Here is a 24,051-nt window from a genome sequence, read left to right on the forward strand (position 1 = left end):
CTCTGTGTGTGTGTGTGTGTGTGTGTGTGTGTGTGTGTGTGTGTGTGTGTGTGTGTGTGTGTGTGTGACTGTCTAGAGGGAATGAGCAAAGCCCGGCTGGCATCTACACCAGAAGTGTTCTTTAAACAACATTCACAGCAACATCAATGGAAAGGATGTACACAGCCTCTCCACACAGCATTAATAAATTGCCTGCATTTCTGTGGCTGGAGTGTGGCGACTCATACATATTTGGGATGGAGGCTAGAGGCCGGGTTATCCTTAGAATTTCAATGAGGGCCTATCTAGTAAATGTCTGCTGATTCGTTCTTCCTGGGCATTTACATTTGGTGAAAGGGAGGTGTGGGGGTAGTAATGCAGGTTTTTTTGTTTAAGGGGAAGATCTTGCCAGGGATGACCTTTTAATGTTACCCTGATTGAGGAGTCAAACAGATGCAAGAGTTTGCCACCTCATCAGCACGTTTTCATATAGTTGTATTTACGCTGCTATTGTTCTGAAGGACTGTTGTATAGCTGCTGACTATCTGTGCATAATGTTAAAATGTTTTTACCTTTACATGGAGGAAACCATACAGGTGAGAAGACTGAGATCAGGGATGTGCTGGAGGGAAACCGAAGAAGAACCTGAACAAGCATGTGGCCCTGCAAGTAAGACTGACCATTGTCAAGGAGGTGTCAGTAAGATAAGTTGGTGACTAGAAGGTGTGCCAAATCAGTGGACCTCCTAGGAAGCCCACAAAAAGCAACTTGGTATACTTCATGGAATTGGATCTATTTACTCTTTCAACATGAGTAGCATAGGGTCAGGTTGTAGGCATACTTTGTTTTTGCAGGTGGACCAGTAAACTTGGCAACGTAGTTAGTTTAGGGTCAGTTTGTGGATTGGAGCTTTCTTTCTTCCAATGCCCTCCCTGATTTCCTTTGCTGGCATAATACCCACAGCACCACGTTGTACACCTTCCACCAGTTTTCCTTCCTCTTGGGGCCCTCATCGCCATTTCGCGAACTATAGTACATACTCCCGGGGAACAGCTTTACTAATCCATTGACGCTTGCCCTTGCAATTAGCCAAGTTTGCAACGATAGTGTGGGTCGCTATACGATGGTAACGGGGCACTTGCTGGGATATCGTGTTTATGCGCCTAATATTGAGAACCCAGAATTTATCCACAACCTCCATACTCAGCTTTTGCAGTTCGAAGCTGACTATATTTGCATGGGTGGCGATTTTAATCTTCTATTGGCCCCTGCTCAGGACAGCACGTCTGGCTCTCTCAATTCCAAGCCACGGTCACTTTGTGTGTTATTGGAGTAGTATGACTCGCTTGGTCTTGTGGATGTTTGGTGACTCTGGCGACCAGGGGAGTCTGCATATACTCACTACTCTGCGCAATATGATACCTGGACTCGATTGGATTTCTGACTGGTATCCCCAACTTGGCTGCTTGATATAGGGCATCTCAGCATCTTCCTAGTACATTCTCTGATCACTCCCCTGTGGTTCTCACGGTCCCTAGTACATTCTCTGATCACTCCCCTGTGGTTCTCACGGTCAGGGTTCCTAGTACATGCTCTGATCACTCCCCTGTGGTTCTCGCGGTCAGGGTCCCCAGGCCTGAGGGGTGTGAGAAACCCGTGGAGGTTCCTTGGTCAGGGGTTAATGGACGAGGTGTTCAGTGCAGAAGTTTGTGCTGCTATTGTAGAATACTTTGATTTAAATAAAGGTTTGGTGCAATTGTGGACCACTCTTTGGGAGGCTTTTAAAGCTTCGATGCGGGGAGTCAGTATTTCTAAACATGCTGGGGTATTGAAAGAACTGAGGCGTATATATTAGCTCGCATTAGGCAGCAGCTAGACTCACTAGACTCACTTGACAGGGAACAGGTGGTGCAATCGGACCCAGCTAATCGTGGCCGACGATTGGCACTCTTGTTAGAATTCAGGGGAGCGGCTGAGCATGAAACACATTTTTTAAGTAAATATTCCACAGACCTAGTCGCACCTTGGTGCGGCTCCTGAGACCCTCGACCGGACAATCTTACATTGCCTGTATCCATTCCTGATGTGGACAGACACTGATGGGCACACCGGATATACGGGATGAATTCCTGGACTATTACTCAAATCTGTATTCAACGCGCGGAACTCATGGTGATGAGGTTTGCAATTAATACTTAGAGGAAATTGCGTTGGTTTGGCTTGATAAAGTAATGCAACAATTCCTGGCTGAGCCATTCTCTACTGAGGAAATCATTAGTGCTATCAATGACATAAAAGGTTCGACTGCCCAGGAATTGGATGGTTTCACTGGCAATTTTTATAAAGCTTACAAGAGCCTCTATTAGATCGCATTATCGCCCGGACTCAGTTGGAATTTGTCCCTCACAGATCGACAGCGTTAAACCTGCGTACATTGTTTACGGTTATACACAGAATCTCACCGGAGGTCCCGGCGGCTGCCGTATTACTTGACACCAGGGCCTTCGACCCTTTGGAATGGCCTTTTCTCCTGACCGTTATGAAGAGGATGTAAATGCCTAAGGGATTCATTGAGCTCACTGCACTACTTTATACTGCGCCTAAAGCCAGGCTTTGTCTAAACCGCACCCTGTCCTCTCAGTTTGCTCTCACCCGCGGTACTAGACAGGGCTGTCCGCTTTCTCCGTTGCTTTTCCTTATCGCGTTAGACCCACTGGCCTGACAATTGCAGGAGCGACATCTACATAGGGGTCTGCAGTTCAAGACGGGTCCCCTTTTAATCTTACTTTACGCCAATGACATTATTCTTTATGTACGCCACCCAAAGGAGAATTTGGAACCACTAATCGGGGAGATCATTCGATTTGGTGGATTCTCGGGTTTGGGCATAAACTGGGGTAAGTTGGACATTTTTCCTCTAACCCCAAGCGCAGACAAGTGGGACTGAGTTTCCCGTGAAGTGGTGTGATAAGTCGGCTAGATATTTGGGAATCCAGATACACAAAGAAACCGAACAGATCATCTTATTCAACTATGGCCCAGCACTGCATAAGTTACAGCAACAGGTGGACCGCTGCTTGAAGCTTCCTCTTTCTCTGGCTGGTCAAGTCGCAATCATAAAAATGGTGGTCCTCCCCAAATTCTTATATCTGTTTCATAATATATCCATTCTAATCCCCAATAGCTTTTTTAGAACTATCCATTCCCTCCTCATCAGGCTCGTTTGGGGTGGGGGCAGAGCCAGAGTTGGTTGGGCCACATTGACCTTACCGTATGAATTTAGGGTCCGAAGGGCGCTTAGAATGCATATTACAGAATTTCCATTGGAGCCTGAGTCCTTCCCACCGCTAACAATAGTGATTATGAGCAGCGGGGGGACCACTTGATTTCCAAATTATACAAGTCTTCAATGGCTTTAGTCCCTAGTAGGGATGCTAAGATCCGAGAGGCATTGGAGCGAGACCTAGGACACCCGCTGCAGGACTCACATTGGTCCTATTGTTGTACCCAGACCAGAGGTTTCCCTAAACGGTAGGCATAAGTTGATCCACTTTAAGTACCTATGGAGGGCATACATGTTGCCTGCAAAAATCAATGCTATTGACCCAAATCGGCCTCACAGCTGTCCTAAGTGTGGAAGCCATCATGCCAATTTTGCACATATATCCTGCAATTGTGTTAACATTGGGGATTACCAGAGATCCATTCACATAATTCTATCACGTATGACACAACTGGACATTGCCCCTATGCCTGAGGTAGCTTTGTAGGGATATGTACACGGTTTCCCCAAGCAGAAGCGCACATTTCTTGCTATTGCCCTTCTACTTGCGAAGAGGGAGCTAGCGCTCTGGTGGGGCAGTAAGGTTACTCCTACTACAAAAGCCTGGCTTACCAGCCTCACATATTGTAATACAAATTGCGAACTGTATGCATCAACACAACCCCCTGCATCTAGACCCAAGGACATCTGTAATCCCCTTATCTACTTGAATTTAGCTCTACCCCCTACCTCACAGCAGCCCGCAGGAATAGTTCCCACCGGGGTGGGGTAAACCTGCATTACTATGGTTTTTTTTCTATCGATGTAATGGTCATGCTGGGAATGTGGGGTGGTGGATTTATAGGAAGAAGAATGCTGCCGGGGGGGGGGGGGGGGGAATATATAATGCAACAGGATGCCTCAATATACCTGGGTGTGATGATTGAGAACATATTCTCTCAGGGAGAATACCCTGTGTCTGTTCTTGTTCTTCCTTGCCTTGTCACAGTGTGCAGCCATGATTATGCTTGTATTGCATTTACTTGAAAATGGTAAAGAAAGTTTAAAAAAAAATAAAAAGTTAAGCCTGACTGCTTTTGTACCAAGCTACTAGAGGGTTGAGCACAGGTTAATTTTGTGACTTTTGTGGTTCACCCTGATAAGGATTGGGTCCCTCCCCCCCATGCCCCCCCCCCCCCCCCACCAATAACCCAATTTCTTACACTACCCTTGTGGGCAAGTGCTTCAGTGTGTCACACATGGGTAGTAGTAAAGGTAGGTTAAAAGCTAACAAGGAAATCATTTATGAAAAGGTATTTGAAAATAATTTGCATCACTTACCTGTCCGAACAATGACAGTGAGAGATGAATCTCAGCCCCATCTCAGAATTTTTCTCAGCTAGAATTTGCTGTTTCTGCCACTCTTCACTTGATTCATTTCTGAACATATATTGTTTCAAATCTAATTCAAATGTTTGTTTACTTTTGGTTTACTGTTCATTTGACTTACAGTAAGTATAAGTGTCTCTGATTCTTCTTAGGGAGTATGGAGCTTTTCTATTTCTTTGTAAACATACATTTCTGGGAGATTACTTTTAAGATCAGTTGCTTTTCTCTGTTTGTCATGTGGTGGTATGGCACTTTTAAATCACGTTTTTTTTCTAGATACTGTATAGGCGCACATATGTTTTTAATAGAAATCTTTCATTTAAAAAAAAAATTCTTTAGTACATAAGGGGTCATTTTTGCAATTCCAATTCATTATGGTGTTCCCTAAGATGGTCTCATGGATTAGATGCATTAAAAATTGAAACCTCGCCCCAAAGCGAACTCTTCCCATGTAAATCTATTGGATCCTCACCATTATGTTGCTTGATTTTATGGTGTCATGATATTGACTCTGACCACACTGGATTTTATGGACCCTAATCCTTGTTTGTTTCTTCATTTGGACATTGTAACTTATTGGACCAGTTTAAATGTAATTCCAAAAGTTTAAAGTTTTGTCTGTTTGTTTTTTCGTTTTTCAAAAAACACCCAAAAAATCTCAATTTAAAAAACACAAAAAAAATGTAAAACAAAAAAGAAGGAAAAAAACAGTTCTCTTTAGAACTACCTTATTTGGTTAAAATAGAGAAATAACTGCACGCTAACATCTGGGTGATAGCTGGTTACATGTGTAGAGCATGATTGATTCTAAGAGTGAATGGGTAGTGACAGGGAGATTGCTGGACTACAGGAGTAATGCACAGGTAATTGTAGGTCTGCATGTGTTAGTGCATGTGTTATTGTAGGAGTACATGGGTACTGACTGGGTGATTACACTACTGCAAGGAGAGTGTGTGGTGATTTTATAAGTGCTGGGGTTTTGGCAGAGTGATTGGATAAGGACATGGTACTGGCTGGGTAATTGGAGGAGTACATAGGTAGTAACATGGAGATTACTAAACTGTATAGGTAGCACTCATCATAACTTTATTCGGTTATAAGATACATTAACCATCAAAGCACAGCATTAAAACAGTTTTTAAAACAGTAAATTCCTGGTCAGCACAGTGCTAATTTACAAGTCACATTAACATTGATTTCCGGCATCTAAAAGCATTTTTAAGGAATACAGTGACAGATACAATAACAAATTCGTTCTCTAAAAATTGCAATGCTAAAAGAGCCGGGCGGCAACGTCTCAAACCAAAGCTCTTTAAAACTGGAATAATCCATCTCTTTCTTAATACATCGTAATATTTACAAAAGAACATTATGTGGATAGTGGATTGTAATGAGGCGCCATCACAAGGACATTTACACAAGTCTCTAGTCCAATCGTTCATCACTGGAAAACTTAGAAATCTAAATAAAATATTAAATCTAAAACGGGTCAGCAAAAAACTATCAAAGTCATAAACAGTTAGAGATAAATATAATTGAATAGTGGGTGACGGCAGGGTTAAATAGTGGGCTTGGACCGTCGGTCTTCTCATCTCTATATCTGTTCTGTTTTCGCCCAAAAAATCCATACAACAAGCCTTGAGGTCTTTCCTGGATATACTACGCATCAAACTGGGATTTGTGTAGTATTCGTGATGACCAATGTCTGACAAAAACCTTTTCACGTACTCCAGCCACCTAATAGATTTAACACCCTCAGACTTCAATACGTCAGTCAGTAAGTAGCGGTTAAAACCAGTTTCGTCAGCCAAATTCTGTGCCAAAGAAGAACAGGTTGGGTCTTAATGAAGTCTTCTAGATATGGAATACCCAGTTCCATATGGGATATATAATTTGAACTGATTTGGGGCACTGCCAGGAGAAACTTCAAAAACATGTTTTCCACGGTCTGCATAACCTTTGTCTGTGTAGCCCCATACACCCGCTCCATATTTAGCAATAGACACACATTTGGCCTTGTAGATATATAAAAGTTCAACCGGTGGGCGCTTACCTAGTTTGCGGGTGAAGTTTGACAGGGCCGCTAATGCCCTAGCAAACAACAGGCGCCTAGTTTTAATCTCCTCGGTCCAGCTCCCTGTCCTGTCGAACAAAATCCCTAAATAAGAAAATGTTTTAGTGTGCTCTATTGGACTGGCGTTAATATATACAGTTTTGACCTTCTTGTTTGTCCCTGCCCCACAGTTCATTGTGTACATTTTGGAGCAGTTTATTGAGAGTCCCAAATTGGACATAAAGCTAGTAAATGAATTAACAACCCCTTGAAGTGCAAGTGGTGTGCGGGCCATTAAAACTGCATCATCTGCATACAAGAGTGCAGGCATAAGTCGCTTGCCCGCATTGGGTAGGTCCCTGCACTCTTTAATTAAAATGGATTCCAGACCATTTATATACAAAGTGAAGAGAAATGGGGCAAGGACACACCCCTGCCGCACCCCTCTCCCAATTCCAAAGTGGCTCGTGCATTCTCCACCCCTCCCATAGCTCACCTTTGCCCTTGCTCCAGAATAAAGTTCCCTTAAAGTGATTATTAATAAGTCTACACCCAGCCCTTCTAAAATCACCCACAGCGTATCATGTATAACACAGTCGAAAGCTGCCGTCAAATTCATAAAAAGTCTGCCCTTTTTTTCCCCTTATATACTTATCCATTAAAATATGCAGATTTAATCCCTGTTCAACTGTGCCCAGACCCTCACGGAACCCATATTGTAGGTCGCTAATGATATCTTGTTCATCAACCCAGGTCTGCAGTCTGTTCAATAAAACCCGCCCGATAATCTTAGCAGTGGAATCCAGCAGCGATATCGGGTGGTAGCAAGCTGGGTTCGATCTGTCTCCCTTATTAAAAATTGGTACGATCACAGATTCGTACCAAGTTGGTAGAAAACCACTGTTACATGCATTAGAGACCTGAGTTAGGAGTGGACCCGATAATGCCACGTTTGATTTTAAAAAGGTCCACGGGAATACCATCTGGGCCTGGGGCTTTACCAGCAGAACTAGAATTAATTGCTACAGTAATCTCGTTTAGGGTAAAGTTAATTTTATAATCAAGTGCTGTACCCACTGTATTAAATGCACAATGTTGGTCCTCTAAAATCGGGTTTTTATATTAATTAGAATAATGTTTTACCCATTCAGGTTCAGAGATGGCAATCTCCATAACTGCCAGTTCCTTGTTTGCCATGAAAGGGGAATTCACCACTTTCCAAAAGGCAGAAAAATCACGGCTATCAGCAGCATCGCGTAGAGCCCGCCATGTATTTTGTTTTAGGATAGACTTACTATCTTTAAGGGCAGTTTTATAATTGCGTCTTGCCTCCCTGATATGTTCAGTATTTTTGTCGGGGGCATGAATACAGTTTTTAAGGTTAGTGTATGCTTTTCTGCATTCAGCATTAAACCACCCTTGTTTTCTTGTCGAGGTCCTGGTCTTTTTGACAAAAAGTGACTCATTTATATATTTTGAAATAGCCAGGAAATTTTCCCTTTCTCCTTGCTCCTTGCTAGATGTACTTTCATCTAAGCATGTCAAAAGCATGCTTTTGCAATTAAGAACAATTTTTAGAATGAGTTCATTGGTGTCTACATTGGCCCATTTTAGTGCAAAGCCATTTTGCCTAATCCCAACAATATGGTTAACGTTGTCAGCGGATATTAGTCTAGCATTTGTGCTCTGTTTGAGCATGGTCACGTCTACGCTAAGGGGGAAGTGATCACTTAGGGCTATCTCATGTGTCATAAAGTTATTGATACAGGGGGAATATCTGCATGAAGATAGAATAAAATCTATTGTAGATGTTGAACCTCGTGCGTTAAAAGTAGGGGTAAAAGGAATCGTGGAGGAACATAAACTATTAGCAAACCCTAAATCAAAAGTGAACATTATGTCATTCAAGGAGTCCCCATATAATGTGTGCGGAAAATGAACAAAGCTTTCCCCATTTCCGTACGTTAGTCCACAGACCTCTTCACCAGTATATTTACAAACGGGGGAGTTAAAATCCCCACCCCCAAATCACAAAGACCTCCTTCTTTAATCGGGTAATTAAAGTGTGTATAGAACAGCTCAGTGATATCAGAGTGTCTGTAACCAGAGCAGGTATCAAATTGTTATAAAAGTTCACAATTACCAAACAAAAAGTTCTATCCACGTGAAAGATCACTATATGATAATGAGGGTCAGTGGTTATAAATTCAAACAATGAGTTAGTGTGCACAACCCCCCCCCCCCTTGGCTCTGCCAGATGTAGTTGCAATAGCTGGTGTGTGGAATGTTTTGTAACCACTGATGTGTAGAGGATCTTTCATCCAAGTTTCTTGTAGATTAATAATGTTAAAATTGTTAATAAACTCAATCCACAGAGTATTATCTTCCTTGGATTTTAATCCTGCAATGTTCCAGAATTGTATTTGGCTCCTATCCTCTGGGTCTCTTCCAGTGTCATTTATCCCGGCATTTTGAACATATGGCTGAGAGTAACAGATGTTTTGTGTTGGGCTAGGGATTCCCTCCAGTGTGCTGGTGCCCACCGTGTCCCGCTCTGGGCTGGTTCTTTCCGATTCAAGAGGCTCGTCTAAAGTATTAATAAGTGACAGGTCAAGATGACTCATACTGGGCGCCCGGTCCATAGTGTTAGTTGTAACTGTACAGCAAGGTTCCCCCATTTGTTGTCAATCAACTAGGTCAAGGTTAGAGAGTGTTTCAAATCGGTTATAAACAGGGATATTGAACTGACTCGTAGGGCCCGGGGTTGGTACTTTCCTGGAGTGGGTAAATTTATTAATACTGTCTGGGTGGTAAAAAAAGCCTAATGGTACCAGGTTAATGCCCTGGGTAAAGATGGTACGAGACCCAGCTCTGTTCAGTAATTCACGAACTAATTTTGGAGATTTAAATGTCAATATCACGCAGTTCCCCCCTCATGATCTTCTGGCCTTTGCCAATCCACGGGGCACTTCTGGCCATCTTAAAGTCCTCATACAGCCTTTCTGTGAGTCCTGTCCTAGAGCCTAGCCAGTGTAGTGATTTATTTCTTAGATTCGCCCATGATTCCGGGCTCCCCTTCTGTGGACTCGGTACGTTTGTTAGCACGACTACGTAGGGGGTGGCTGCGGGCGGTAGATCTGGATTGTTGTTTCGTTGATCACCTTCAATGCCCTGCCCAATGCTAATAGAGCTAAGATTGGAGCCGGTGGGGCTTTATAGATACGGGCGGGGCTAGAGGGTGAGTACTCAGATGGGCCTCTTGATTGGAGGTAAAGTTATTCTCTGGTCTACGTAATAAGCCTCTGGTCTGTTCATTATTACTGATGGGTAATATACCAGCAGTTTGACAATTCTCTCTTATCACTTGATACTTTCTTGCACTTATGCACATCTAATAAATCCTCAAAGTTGCTGTGTTTTTGCTAAGACTGGTAAGTACTAGATCTTCCAGCGTCCCAATTCTGCTTGATAAGTTATCTAATGTTGCTCTAATATAGATATCCAGGGAATCCAGTTTATCATTAGTCTTGGTCACCTTCTTTTCAATATGAGTATTCAGGGTGCCTACATGTTTTCCCCTATCCCCTGGTTTCTGCGAGACTAGCGAGAAACACTTTTTGTAGACCTTTTTTCGTGTTTAAGTTGAGGTATCGCCGGTAGTGCACTTAAGGTCCCCATTGTTTTAGGAATGGAAGCAGGATTTCTAGCTCGCTTGGGAGGTGGTTGTCCTTCCTGATCATGGTCACTTCCTGTAATATGGCCGGATATATCCGCACTAGGCCCATTAGTTTTTAATGGCGAACTTTCAATTGGTAAATCAAGGCACCCCTGTGTAATATTAACAGTTATTGGGTTTGTAACAGGCTCTAAATTAGCCGTGCTCAATGACTCCTCTACAGTTAGAATCTGCTGCTCGATTACTCCCACTGCCCCTGTCAAGTAAGTGAGTAGTGTCTGGCGTGAGCGCGTTTGTGTATTAGGCTGCCTGTTGTTAATATTTTGAGGTGCAGTTTGTGCCTTTCTTTTGCCCATAGTTACGTAGTTTGACCTAAATGGTGTGGGTCTACTTCCGTGGATGCAGGATACAGCTAGAGGACCGGGTATAGTCAAATCGTGAAGAACAAAGAGCACAATATCAAACAGTAATGACAGCGATAACCCACTTCCACTGTACCTTACAGACTCAAGTGCCGCCACGCTAGGGTCGTGACTCCAATTTTTTTTTTAAATTGTTCACTTCCATTAATTTACATTCGCCCCGGGGACCTCATCCCCCGGGGCATACCGAAATGTAATTTTTTATTTTTATTTCTGGGCCATTTTGGGTGACGGGGACCCCATCCCCGGCACCTGACCTCATGTTTAGGGACCGTGGGGGAGCCCCAATCCCCCATGGTCCTGCCGGATCCCCGTCCCCTGCTGGAGCCGGCATTGCTTTTCCACACAGGGAGCTGCTGCCATGCAGCTCCCCGTGTGGAAAAGCAATCTGCTTTGGATTTTGGAAGCTATCAAGGGCTCCAAGAGGGGGGACGCGCGGCCCCCCTCCCAACATGTTTAAAGCCCCGGGGGGTGGCAGTCCCCGGGGCTGCGGGATAGCCACGTGCCCTCCCGCATATCATATGCTTAGCCCCGGAGAGGTGGCGGTCCCCAGGGCTGCAGGGGCCCCTGCTATTGAATTTATGGTGCCCCCGGGACCTGGCCCACCCGGGGGCTTTTTTTTTTTAAATAAAGCGCAAGAAGCCGAGCTTCGTTTTGTTTAAACTTTCGGCGGGATTCGCGACCCCCACCGCAAATTTCGGCAAAATTATATTTAAAAAATCTTTTTTGGGACCCCCTAATCAGGCCTAGGGTGTTTCTAGCCTGCCCCCTTTTCTTGTTTTTCACCTTTGTTTCACTGTTTTCTTGTGACTCGGTTCTACAGAGTCACAAGATGGCTGCCAACACTTCCTGGTTTGGAGTGTTGACAGACAATCACAGTGAAGCTCATGGTCGGGAGGGTTCGTGAACCGACCGCATCCCTAGATATCAAAACTTTTATTTTTTGAATTTCTCAAACTACTGAATGGATTTACACCATTTAAAAAAAAAAGTCCCTTTCTGAACCAAGCACTACCTTTTTGTCAAATTTGCTGTAATTCCTTTCAGCAGTTCGGGCTGTAGCCATGGCTAAAGTTTCCTATGGGAAATTGATTTTCCAACTTTTATTTTTTGAATCTTTCAGGAACTACTGAACTGATTTACACCATTTAACAATAAAGACTCTTTCTGAACCAAGGGCTACCGTTTTGCCAAAATTGGTGTAATTCCGTTCAGCAGTTCGGGCTGTAGCCGTGTCTAAAGTTTCCTATGGAAAATAACATGGGGAAAACACGTTTTGGGACCCCCCTTTTTTCTCGGCCCCTGCTTGGCGAATCGCCCCGAAACTTTCAGGACAGGAGCTGATCACAAGTTTTGAAAATTACGCGAAGACCCGTCCACCGGCGCTAAAGTTGTTGGAAAAACAAAAAATGTTTTTCCTATGGATACTAGGTCCTAACTATAACTACCTACTGGCGACCGCTAGTAGGTAATATATATATATATTTTTTCCAAAACAACCTAGCATAACATATAGGAAGAATGTTTCGTTAAAGGATATGTTAGTACCCAGTTATTTTTCTAAAAAAGATACATGCCATCACAACATCAAAGGCTACTATCCCTGCCTAAAATGTAAGGCATGTAAGAACAGCGTGGTCACAAAAAACTACTTGACTCCCGGTAATGAGCGGCCAAGAAACATTAATAAACTATTGAACTGCAACTCAGACTTCACAGTCTATTGTTTGGTGTGTCCGTGCAACCTACGATATGTGGGGAGCACAATACACCAAACGAAGAAGAGAATTTTGGAGCACATGCGTGCGATAACTAAAATTGACAATAACTACCCTGTGGCCAGGCACTTTGCCGAAAAACATAAAAGCAACAGCAATCTTTTAAAATTCTTCTGCCTAGATCGAGTCCCACCTCTTAGAAGAGGTGGTGACAGGATAAGAACTCTTAGACAGTTAGAATCAAAGTACATCATAGAGCTGCGTACCCTGGCACCGAATGGTTTAAACTGTGAGGAAGAATTGTGGATACATGTTGGCTAAAACATGAATAAATCAGTAAATGAAAAATTGTTAGAAATAACTGTAAACATACGTAAATAGAATAACATCTCAGAAAAAAAGGAAAAATGAGGAGACGGAAGGCATAAGAGTATGAAACTGAAAAAATCTATGGTAAAAGATGAGAGAGAAATAATGAAATCACTATAAGAAAAGGATCAGAATTGCATGTGCTATGGGGGAAAAAACGGAGTTTCTCAAATGAATTAAGGTCAATACTGCTTTGAAAAAGATCATTTATTTAAACACAGTTTAAACATATTTTGATGAAGGCTTTTCCCTCCTAGAAAGTTTATATTTTGTAAAGAATTGATTGTTTTTAATTGCTATCAGATTTAACCCATAGAATGACTGAAAGAAATAATGAGACGGTAATAATGTATGCCCATTCAGGGCTAAATTTCATAGATTAATTGCAACATGTTTTAAACCATTTAGGTGTAACATCATGAAGGAGGGCCAATAGAGTTGCCTAATGAACAGTCATAAAAAACATTAATGAATTATTTACTGCAATTATAATTACGCATATATGTTTAAAAGCCTGTTCGGGGCGCAAATTGGGATGAGAGGTTATTCCAATGAATTTTTGAATAATCGTGCCAAAAAATTGAAAGCAATATGTGTGTTATTTATGTATGTGCACTTGGGGGAATTCAGCTATAGGATTACATAGCACTTCCTGACTAGCTCAAAATGGCAACCTCTTAGATCGGCTGTGAAAAAGTCTTTCTAAATGTTATAGTCCTCTTTCTATTGCAGTCTAAGATGACGTGGGTTAAACAATGACTATTTATCCGATGCAAACTTTGTATGCATTGACATTGACGAAGGCCAGCATGGCCGAAACGCGTTTGTCTGCCCTTGGAGCGGAATAAAGAAAATTGAAAAAATCATCGAAGTGTGTGCGCCACGTTTTATGTCTTTGACAAAGAAACGTTTGGAGAAATATATATATATATATATATATATATACATACATATACACACACGTACAGAGTCCTGCTCTGGTTGCCTCTCAGTTCTCACTTGGGGGCATACTTATGAGAAAATGTCGGTGTGTGGAGCTCTGCCAAATTTGGCAGTGCCATGCTTTGACATTTTCCCTAGCACTGGTGTTACATTTAGATGCCGAACGACAATGCAGGCACCCTTGCACCACAGTGCAAGCCTATCTGCATTGCAGGGAATGATTGTTTATGTGTAGGAAGGTTCCCTTCCTGCACATAAACCATCACTAATGGTGATTTGTTACTTCTATATGCACTGCTGAATGCAGCAGACAGAAAAAGCAAAAACAATAAGAAATAAAAGTATTTCTTTTTTTTTTTTTAAAACCTTTATTACAATTTCGAAAAGATACAAGTATGGGCCTACAACCAACAGGACGGCCGCTAAACGCAGTGTAAACCTAGGCACGACTTAACATGCACATCATTGAAGCAACAAAAGAGTTACTAAAGTGCTAATCATCGCAGTCAGCCACAGCCGCAGTCCATAAACAAACAGGAAAGTTTTCATATTTTTGAAAAACAGAAAACATCAAACACACAAGGCAGAGGAAGTTAATGGCAGGAACATGTGCTCCTCGTATCGAGGGAGTAAACCAACCCGGGTAGACAGAGGGGGGGGGAGGGGGGCAAGGCAGAAGCGACAAATTCGCATGTCGCAGGAGCATACCGGAATGCGGGGGCTAGGGAGACAGAGCGGCATCCATCTCACGCGTCTGGGGCGGGGCGCAAATACCTCCACGATAGGAGTTCCAGGGACCCCACACCTTAATCCACTTCCCAGGCTTGCCTCTAGCCACATACACCGTTTTCTCTCTAAACATACACCAGTCCATGTGTTCCTTCCACTCGGAGACCGTTGGCGGCCTCTGGGAGCCCCACAATTGTGCGATGTCACGCTTCGCTATCATATAACCTAGAGTCACCCATTGCGTCTGCGTCACATTGTAATCAGTCGGCTCCCAGACATTCAGCAAGCATCTACGTGCCTCCGGCAACAAGGCAACATGCGTGACTTCTTCTAACCTCGCATGCACTCTGCACCAAAACCAAGTCACCTCCGGACACTCCCACAAGATATGGAGAAAAGTCCCCAGTAGCCCACAGCCTCGCTTACACAAACCATCCACCGAATACCCCATACGCATCAAACCAGGCCCCGTGACGTACACTCTATGCAGTATCTTAAGCTGGACGAACCGCAATCGGGCCGGGATAGCCACCTCTTTCGGGGAGGCCACCGCTGACACCCAATCCTCGTCGTCCAGTTCTATACCGTCGGCAATCCATGTCTCCCGCAATGAGGCCAGCAAACCCATTCGATCATTGATAAGCTTTTTATAAATCAACGAAATGGTGCTATCCGGCACATAGCCGTCCAATACTCTGTCTTCCAACGGGGAATGCTCCGGAATAGCCGCCACGTCTGAAAACACGGAACACAAGGCATGATGAACTTGAACATACCGATAGTATTCCCTATCATTCAACTGGTATTCCGTTTTCAGCATGTCGAACGTCTTAAATTTCCCTTTCGTCCAGAGATCCCCTACCGTGCTGATACCAATCGTATCCCACTTCTCGAAGCCTTTCGTAGTATACAGACAACCCAAACGCTGGGACGCGTACAATGGCGTAGCCCGAGTCAAGCGATCCCTCCACCCCATCGCCGCATTTGCTGCATGCCACACCTGCACCGCGACCCGCGTCGGGCCCGTCAACCGCGCATCAAGGGACCCCGAGTATAGTGCTCGATTATAGTCTCCGCTTGGCAGTAGCAATTTGTCCATCTCAAAAGCCGGGTTCAAAGCAGGGCCATACATCCCGTGATTGACGGCAGCCAACTGGGAGTCCCAGTAATATCGCTTAATGTCAGGCGACCCCCCCTGTCATACCACGGTAGGGTCAGTTTGGCAAGAGCAATCCGCGGCCGCCCATCCCAAAACAATCGACGCTGGAGACACTCCACCTCCCGAAAATAACGGGCCGGCACTACGTCCATAGTGTTCTGCAGGGCGTACAAAAAGCGTGGTAGCGACATCATTTTGAACAATGCTGCCCGGCCGAGCGGCGAGAGCGGCAGCCGCCGCCAACCCGCCACATCCGCCCTTAGGCGCTGAAGGGGGGGGGGGGGGGGGAGAAGATTCCGTTCATACCGGGCCACCGGATCCAGGGTTATAAAGATACCCAAATACGTGAACCCCGACTCCGCAATCTGGATAGGGCACCCCCGCGGAAGGGGGGGGGCCTCCCCGGAGAGAAGGTATACACAAGACTTAGCCCAGTCAATTACCAATCCGGAGTTGCGACCAAAGGAGCTCAACACATCCACCAATACAATGAGCGATTTGCGCGGGGATGCAAGATACAAGAGGATATCGTCCGCATATAGGGAAACACGATTCTCGTATTCCGGCGTCGATCTAAGGCCACGTATCGAGGGGTGCCACCGCAACCATTACGCAAGGGGCTCCAAACAAAGCGCAAAGAGAAGAGGCGACAGTTGACATCCCTGTCGGGTGCCCCTACCCAAAACAAAGGGAGCCGACACCCGTCCGTTGACCACTACCTGTGCCAGTGGGTTGTCATAAAGCAATTTCACCCAACCAATAAACCCCGGGCCAAACCCAAACTTCGCCAACGCCGCCCAGATGTATGGCCATTCCAAGGTGTCGAACGCCATGGTAGCGTCCAAGGACGCCAAGATGGCCGGCTCACGAATGAATGGTGCACGAGCAAGGACGCCATGCAGTCGCCGCAGGTTCAAAGCGGTATTGCGATGGGGTATAAAACCGGATTGATCCTGATGAATCAGGTCGCCCACAACCCGGATCAGACGATTGGCCAGTACCGTGGCGAGGATTTTGGGCTCCGCGTTTAATAAAGAGATAGGCCTGTAAGAAGTACACCGATCCCGCGGCTTCCCTTCCTTATGGATAACCACAATAGTAGCAAGACGTTGGTCAGAAGGGAGGGAGCCCGCCGCCTGAGCCTCAAGGAACATGTCCCGGAGATACGGGGCAATCGCATCTGGGCGCAGCTTATACAATTCGATGGGAAGTCCATTAGGACCCATGGCCTTACCCGAGGCAATGGAGCGAATGGCCAAAGCAATCTCATCTGGCGATAGGGCCGCATCCATCAATACTTTATCCTCATCAGATAGGGAAGGCAGAGTAATGTCTCGAAGCAGCAGTCGAGTCTTCCTCCGATCGCTCTGAGACCGGAGAGTAGACCCCGAGAAAATACTCCGCAAAGCAATCAACAATGTCACCGGGGTCCGTCACACGCTCACCATCCACCCTCTCAATCTCCGGTACCACTCGACTCGCTCTCTCCTTCTTATCCAACCAGGCAATCAACTTCCCGGCCTTATCACCCATATCGTACAATCACCCCTGTTGCTCCCTGCTCATACTCCTAGCAGATTCAGTAACCAGCGCCTTATAGTCGGCCTGATTAAGCTCCAGCACATGCAGTCTGTCATCCGTAACACCTTGCTCCAAATCACTCTTCAACTCGGTGATCTCATTTTCTAGCCGAACAACCTCCTGCGCCTCGCATTTTTTGGTGTGGGAAATGAGAGATAGGGCCTGGCCCCGGAGCACCGTCTTAAAGGCCTCCCAAAGGGAGATGGCGGAAGACACCGACCCCACGTTATCATTAAAATAGTGTTCCAAAGACTTAACCAGGTCTGCACGAATCGTGGGGTTCCGGAGGTACCAGGGGTTGATCGGAGCCACCCTCCCCTCCGCCCCCAGGGCGATATCTAGGTGCAGCAAAAGGGGGGAGTGATCAGATATACCGCGCGCCAAGTGTCGCACCTCTCCGATCATCCTGGCCTGGGCCGCAGGCACTAGCATATAGTTAAGCCTCGAAAGACTACTGTGGGCCCCGGAGTGGAAGGTATATTGCGCTTGTCCAGGGTGTTTCAACCGCCAGCAATCTATCAGTCCTAGGGTATCCAGAAATCCCCCCAGCCAGTTCTGGGCCCGAGGGAGGTCCCTAGGGGGGTATCGATCCTCAACACCGGAAACCACCGCATTAAAGTTCCCCCCCCAGTACCAACACCCCCCCCCCCCCCCCCCCGGGAGCCTAAGCAGCAGGCTCCCCAAATCAGCGTAGGTGGCCGTCTGCAGGCCCGGCGGCACGTAGACCGCGACCAGCGAAATCAATCTACCCTCCCACCTCCCCACCAGCGCAGTGTAGCGCCCTCTGTCGTCGTGGAGCACCTCATCCACCACCAGCGGGAGAGAGGTCCTGACTAAGATGCCCACTCCCCTCGAGCCAGAGGTGAAACCAGAATGGGCCAGGAGGCGATATCCTCGTCTGTTCATGGCATGAAAAGAGTTCCCTATGAGGTGCGTTTCCTGCAAGAACACAATGTCAGGCGAAATACGTTTCAAGAACTGCAGGACTACCCCTGCTTTATCCTGTCCCCCAGCCCATTCACATTCCAGGAAAGAAGTCTCAGTCCCCTACCCCCCATCCCTCCCAGCACAAAATATCCCCCTCCCGGGGAGCACAATCATAATAGCACAGCAAAAAATATTAACCCGCCTTGTGAAACAAACAAACCCCAACCCCCCCATCAACCCCAACAAAACTCCCCCCTCCCTGCACCCCTGCGTGAGCCCGAACAGCCCCCCCAACATGCAGTGTGCCTGTCGCCCCAATATGAAGAAAGGACAAGAAAAAACCCCAGAAGGAGGAAAGGGCCCCAGCAAGCCCCCCGCAACCTCCAAATACCACGGGGCAAAGCATTTACAAACTAGAGTCCAGTGCAGCCACAGGTGCAAAACGTTACCAATACAGTCCATCACCAGGATCACAGTTCCATTCCTACTCCGTCAAACCCTCTCCGCCATCCGACCCTCCCGATCCCGACTCTTGGGCAGGGCATCCAGCCACTCTCCCACCGCCTCCGGCCGGTCGAAGAAGTGGGAGCGACCATCCAACTCGACCCGCAGCCTAGCCGGGAATAGCATCGCATACTTGAACTCCATGTCTCTCAAGCGCCGTTTGATGGCCGAGAATCCCATCCGTTGCTTTTGAACCGCTTGCGTATAGTCTGGGTAAAAGCTAACATTAGAGTTCTCAAATCGTAATGGCCCAGCCACCCTCGACGCCTGCAGGATAGCGTCTCTATCCCGAAAATTAAAAAGTCGGGCAATGATAGGCCGCGGGGGGGCCCCCACCTTGGGCGCACCCCCCCGGAATCCTGTGGGCCCGTTCCACAGCGAAGAACTTGCTCAGCCCTTTGGGTGCTAGATGAGTCACCACTAGATCCTCCACAAAAAGATCCACAGCAGACTCCTCCGACCGTTCGGGCACGCCGATAATGCGGACGTTGTTCCGTCTGGCCCTGCCTTCGGAGTCCTCAAGGCGACGATCGGTCAGGTCACTGGCGAGCTGCAACCTCCGCACCGTCGTCTGCAAGGCGGCCACATCTACCGTTAGGCTCGACGCTGCTTGGGTCAATGAGTCGACCCGGTCATTGGTTTTCGACAGGTCTGCTCTGACCAAGGTGACATCAATCAGCACCGAGTCCAATTTGTTAGCCAGAGTATCCAATTGCTGGTTCACAGTCACCTTCATCTCCTCAATGGCCCCCATGACATCCAACAGGGTCAATTCGGATGATGCGCCCGAGGCCTCCTTGGGCGGCTCAGGCGATCTACGCGATCCACTAGGGGATCCCTTTGGCTGTGCATAGCGGTCCATATTGTTGGCCTGGGAATAGGCTCCCCTCCGGGTAGATTTGGGTTTCAGTTTGTCGCCGTCCACTCTCGTCATCGTCAGCGATCAGCAAGGTCAGCACCCGGAGGAAGGCCAGGAGATCCGGGCCGCTAACTGAAAGAGGCCCGTTTACAGTTCAAGACTAGGCCTTGCACTCCGTACTCTGCGCAGCTCTCCCAATGTCCCACGCATCAGTTTCGGTAGCTCAACTCGAAACCGAAAGTGAAAGCACGGGGTCCGGGGCAGGCCCAGCCTGGCATGCCGCTGTTGTTCAATTCGCAGCCGGGCACCTCACCAACCCGAGTTCGGCACCAAGGCCGGTGAAGGCCGCAAACTTCAGATCGCCAAAAAACACGGTCCCGGAGTCCAATTTCGATTTGGAAAACGAGTGGCACCTTAGCGCAAGATCATAAACAAAAGCCCATCGAAAAAATCAGGATTATGACAGGATAGACGTGGGAAGTTGCAGAGGCCCTCGGGAGCCACAAGCCTACGCGGCCATCTTGGTTGCGCGCTAGGCTCCTCCTGCCGTATTTCTCCTTTTTGCCATTCAAATCCTGCTCTTGGATGGCGTTAGTTTTTGGTGCTGCCTCAGATTTACACCTCCTTGTAAATCTAGGGCAGCATCAAGAGCAATGGGTGAAGTGGAACACCCACAGCAACACCCATTGCACGGCCTTTCACGCTAAGTGATGCGTGTGAAGGGGCCCTATTTACAAGACAATGTTAAGCCAGAAACACCTCGTTGTAAATATGGAGAAGGGCATATCACAAACAGATCGTCGCTAAAAGTGACACTCTGGTGGTGATCCCCTTGTAAATATACCCCTGGGTTTCTCTTGCCACCGAGCGGGAGGGTCTGAATCCCTCACAGAGTGATCGACAGTGTCAGGGATTATAAAATGGTAAAGTACCACGTGGCTTGAGCTGCATGGTGATTGGTTGTGTAATCACATTGTAAGTGTGATGCAGGGCCTGTAATTTGCTTTAATTCGCTGGCATACAGCAAGTTGCAGGCTATGATTTCAGACCCCTGATCACTAACGGAGTGCACGTGTGTCAGCACTCTATACAACTCAAATAGTGCATGTGTGATAGGCTGAGCATAGCCTGTTGATCATTCAAACAGGCAGTTTGTTTTTCATGTCACTATGAGGGTCTGGTACTGTGGTGCTAAAGCAGTTCTGCTTAACTTTAGACTATTAGAGTAAAATTGGAACAAGTCTAATGTTCACTGCTGCAACCCCCCATGAAGCGAGTCATCTCTGTTTAAGAGTTTACGGCAGGAGTATCTCAACAAGGTCTGTATGGAAATATATGCTTTGTAAAGTGCCCAACGACTCTCAAAGTGATTGTTTGATACTGAAGGCAAGGTGTACTGTTAAGTAATTCGGGGGTGCTCATTTTATCAACTTGGGTAAAAGGTGAGCAAGGTCAACATTTTGTTTACAATGCCATAACCTCACAAAATGTCCTGTATTTCACATCAGACTTGTTCCACAAAATGCAATGATTACAGTATTACACCATGTTGAATATGTAATTGTTTTCATTTATTTAAAAATGGGAGTTTGGGAGCACGGTAACAGTGAATTAATAGAACATGGGTGGCTGTTCATGTCAAAAGCAGTTTTTTACCATTTTAGTGTCAAATGGGCCCTCAAAATGAATGTAAAGGAGCATTTCTTGCTAAAAATAGCACAAAATGCTGCATTAGCATTTTGCATACTTTCTGAAAAGAAAACGGTTGGGACAGAAAAGTCATCTGCATGGTAATGGACTTGTACCCCTACCCTGAGTGCCCAACTATACTGTTGTCTGTAAACCCCCCCCCCCCCCTGCTGCTGATGTTTGTTGGACTAGGCAAACATGGATCATACATGCGTGCCATGACATAGGCCCGTCTCACGGATTGGTGATTTGTTGGACTTGGGCTGCCCAAAGCGCTACCCTCATTGTGGTGGAAGGCTACCGCCTTGACAAGGAGTTAAGCGGCACCAGCGTGGAAGTGGCAGCATACCGTGTAGTGATCAGTAGTAGTGAACAGGTACATTTTACCCTGTCACAGGTTCACTAACCTTTTTAAAAGTTCAGCATCTGTGTCTTTAACTCACCCTTATCCTACAACAGGTAGATGTGGAAGTGCTATGCAGTGCAGGAGTGGCGACTGCTCTAGGTGTATATGTGCCTGGGAAGGTTACAATACAGGGATAGGGCAGCGCTGAGCAGTGCATGCATGGTGAGTGTATGTGCTGGGTGTGTGTGTACCTACAAGGATAACAGAACATGAAGGATGTAGTGATGTGATGTGCAGTGCATGCATGGTGAATGCATGTACTGGGAGTATGTGTACTAACTAGGAGTATAGTACATGAAAGAGATAGTGTTGTGCAGTGTGTACATGGTGAATGTGTGTGCCCGGTGTAAGGGTCTCTGTGGTGGCACAATACATAGAGGTAGCAGTGCTGGGCAGTGTGTGTTCTGTGGCTGTGTACGTACACTGAGTGCACGTTTGCCTATAAAGGAGGACCTTAGGTTCCCTTCCAGAATTCCCAGGCCTGAATGGTAAAAACATGAGGCGGTAAAGGAATCTTCCCAGACAGATTTGTGTATTTGCTGCATTTCTGTGAGCTTGGTAGGACACAGTTGGGAGAGGAGAGATGGGCACTACCTATACTCTTCAAAAGGTGTTAATTGATTCAGTGATTTTGTATAGAGAGACTGAGAGACACAGAGTTGAGGTAAAGAGTGATAGAGGTGATTGAGGTTGAGAGATAGAGATAGAGGTGAGGTAAAGAGAAAGGTAAACAGATGTGGGTGTGAGAGATGTGTATTGATAGTGAGGTTTGGTAAATCTAGGTGAGGGAGAGAGTTCAAATAGAGTGAGAACTGTGATAGGTACATAATGTAGAGTTTGGTAGAGAGGTAAAGAGAGTGATAAGATAGAAGAGTTGATGATGGCAATAAAGACGTAAGACAGAATGTTTATTCTTTAACTTGATTACCACAAAATCCCTGAGAGCATGAGGGTTAAGGTGGGGTAGGTGGTTTTGTGGTTTAAGATTCTCTGTAGTGTGCATGATCATCAGACAAAGAATCTGCTCTTCTGGCTATCTTGATCACTTTACCAGCAGGCCCTTTGGATGCTGGAGGTCTTGAGCAAGCGCCCAATTTGCCCAGGCCTTACAACTGCCCTGCACAAGCACCAGAAATCAAAGAAAGATCAGAACTGGTGCAATTTCTCACATAACAATATGGACGATCATGAGTGAACCAAAGGGTCTCAGGGGAGCAAAGTGTGGTGTGCAACAAAGGCTCAAAGATTATCTGTAGCACGGGACTAACTGGTATTCTGCAAGATGGAATGGCAGGAAAACATGCTTCAGTTCAAGGAAGTGCAAGCTGATGTACATTGGGAGCAATGAATGTTGTGCATCTGAAAGGACAGGCTGATAGACAGTAAAGGGCACAGACGGGTATACGTTGGAGGACAGAGTGTGATGTGGAGCAGTGAGCACAGGCTGATGTGCACATGCTTAATGTCCACTGGTAGAAGAGCACATGATAATATCGGAGCCTTCTGCAGAAGAAAATAGCATATATTGGTGTTGGTCTGTGCACATGGAGCCTGTGTGTCTGCACGCTTGTGTGCATGAGTATCTATATATTTGTTGATCAGTAGCATGTCATGTCTTTTAGGCTAGTCCTGTCATTAAAGCCCCATTTTACATAACATTGTCCCATCCACACGACAATATCTGTTCTGAACAGGTGGCCTTTTACCTAATAGTTTGCTCCTGTCTCTTCGACACCAGGCTCTTAGTATTTTATCATACTCCCTGTACCTGACGCACATAAACATGTCCTCAGACACTGCATAATTATTCTGTATAAGAGTCACCACTTTATTCATCCTTGGCCATCAGCCCGCTGTGCATGATCGCATTGTTTGGAAAAACTTAAATGATTGTTTTCAAAGCATATCGATTCTAGAAGAAACCCTGGAGTGACCACTCATGTATATAAGACCCTTATTTCCCCCTGCTAATTAGAGAAGAATTCCTTCCACACTTACACGAGGTCCTGCATGCTGAATCTTCGACACGCAGCAGTCTGACATCCGACCTCCACAGCCAATCCTGACGCGTTTTGGGCGTATGCCCTTTATCAAAGGTGAGCTGCAGCATAATGGCAAACGTGTGTATATATATATATATATATATATCATGTGAACAAGGCCTCTGGTAGGCTGAAACGCCTCATGGCAGGCATGCTGAGCTTTGAATAAAATACTCACTTGCACTTACAGCTGAGTCTGTTATCGTCTTCCGGTTTCCAACAGATTTGGGATTCCTGGGATCTTTGTGGCGAAACTTTTGACATATATATATATATATATATATATATATATATATATATATATATACACACATGCTACACCTACATATCTAGGATAGGTACATT

General features: G+C 45.9%; 1 long non-coding RNA gene across 6 annotated transcripts in view; it reads left to right on the forward strand.

The window, feature by feature from the left end:
* The window catches only part of LOC146811593 (uncharacterized), a 156,327-nt gene that overhangs the window by 110,516 nt on the left and 21,760 nt on the right, over window positions 1–24,051 (forward strand). For all 6 annotated transcript variants that reach the window (XR_014966753.1, XR_014966752.1, XR_014966751.1 and 3 more), the window contains one exon: window positions 564–648. This is a non-coding gene — a long non-coding RNA (uncharacterized LOC146811593). The remainder of the gene's footprint in view (window positions 1–563; window positions 649–24,051) is intronic.

Source organism: Triturus cristatus, chromosome 7 (assembly GCF_964204655.1).
Source record: "Triturus cristatus chromosome 7, aTriCri1.1, whole genome shotgun sequence".
In the NCBI taxonomy this organism is placed as follows: Eukaryota; Metazoa; Chordata; class Amphibia; order Caudata; family Salamandridae; genus Triturus; species Triturus cristatus.